This window comes from Adiantum capillus-veneris, chromosome 18 (assembly GCF_014529385.1).
Source record: "Adiantum capillus-veneris isolate H3 chromosome 18, ASM1452938v2, whole genome shotgun sequence".
Lineage (NCBI taxonomy): Eukaryota > Viridiplantae > Streptophyta > Polypodiopsida > Polypodiales > Pteridaceae > Adiantum > Adiantum capillus-veneris.
The window spans coordinates 66,121,898-66,123,669 of record NC_140948.1 but is presented as its reverse complement, the minus strand read 5'-3'; the positions used below and the strand labels follow the sequence as shown (position 1 = coordinate 66,123,669).

General features: G+C 40.9%; 1 pseudogene; it reads left to right on the top strand.

Moving 5' to 3' along the window:
- The first annotated feature begins 265 nt into the window (after positions 1-265).
- LOC147435812 (uncharacterized) lies at positions 266-1,516 on the top strand (annotated as a pseudogene).
- The last annotated feature ends 256 nt before the right edge of the window (positions 1,517-1,772 follow it).

The following is a 1,772-nucleotide window of genomic DNA, read 5'->3' as shown; positions in this document are numbered from 1 at the left end:
AAGTTTGCAGAATCAGAATTCAAATCAGAATGACTGTTGCAGAGTTTGAAGTCAAATTGCGGAATCTGGAATTAGAAATGTTGCAAATGTGGAAGTCAGAAAGCAGCCAAATTCCAAATCAAAGTTCTAGTGGATAAGCGCCATGGGGAATCAAAAGAAGAAGAGGAATAAATGCAAGGGATGCATGAGTCGGAAGCATGAAGTGGAGGATTGCCCATGTGCAGTTGATGAGTGTTCAAAGGGAGATGCATGTAGGAAGTGGTGTATGGTGGATTTGTGTTCAAAACTTCCAAAATTTAGCCAAAGAATGCATAAAGCATCAGTTGATAGGACACAGGTAGCATGGGATAAGTTGGAAGATTTTGAGGATGACTTAGAGAGGGCATATGAGTGGTTGACTAATCATAAAGGAAAGAGAAGGACATCATGTTCCAGCAGGAAGGAGGTGAGAAAATTGCAGGAAGCATGTGAGAGATTGAGGGATGTATATACGGCTGAGTTTGAAGATGAATTAAGTGATGATGATGACGGATGGGTTGGCTTGGAGACGGATATCTATCATGTGGGGATACCAAAGGTGGAGGAGAAGGAGGTGCAAAAGGAGGTTGGCCAAGAGAGCCTAATACTACCCCTAGATACCCCTACCCTATCAGTGGAGCGTGCTCATAGAGTGGAGATGGAATATCCATTGCTGAAATTGATGTCGGTGTTGTCACTTGTCAATGAGATTTATTATTCAGAGGAGAAGAAAATCATACATATTGAGGATGTTGTTCACGGAAATCAAAGACCATTTGAAGAGGCAGATAATGTGAGGAATGTACAGGTGGATAATCGGATGAACGGAGAGGTGATGGATAGAGAGAGGAATGAAGAAGAAGAGGCGATTGATTTATTTTTGGGTTCAATTGAGAATGTATGTAGGATTACAAATGAAGAGTCAAAGCAGGAAGAAGTTTCAAAAATCAGATGTACTCAGGAGGAATTTGCAGCAACAACAATGAACAACTCAGTTTCGGAGGAATTGTCACCATGAAGATCCACTGATGGAAATATGCAGTTAGCAAATCTTGTGGAAATTGTATACCAACAATGTACACAACAGTTTCGATCAGAAAATCAACGGGTGGTAGCTCATCAAATTCAAGTGGGAAGTTGGAAAGAAGACCATGTGGAGGATCAGCAATATCAGCAAGATAAAAGGCAGCAAGGTAAGGAGGAGCAACATGAGGTTAGGGAACAGAGCCGGGCAGAAACCCTGGTTACCTCTATCCTACCACGGAAGTGTGTCCATGAAGCACAGGAGGATTATTCCTTTTCAACTGATTGAATTGTCATGCTCATTGGGAATTCACATACATTTGAAGAGGACAGTTGTCAGCAGCAAATGGAGGATGTGCATGCTAATGCGGATATCATGGCGGAATTTTGTCATTTCAAGCGGACTTCAAAGCAAATGTCAAAAGAGCCAAGCAACAATTGCAGCAACAAGGACCAGAAGATGACATCAGTATAACGGAGGATATTGAGGATGATGATATTCATATTGGAAGTTGGAGGTGGCATTCCATATTGCGGCAGTTTCATATAGATGGATATGAAGAGATATTGAGGGAAAATTTTCAGTTGATAAAGCAAGTCAAATTTTGGAAGATAACGAATGTGATTTAGACTCAAATTCAGATTCAGTCTCAATTTTGGATTTGGATTCAACTGCAATTTTGGACGCAAAGACCAATTCAGATGCAAATTTTAATGGAAGCCGTGGAAAT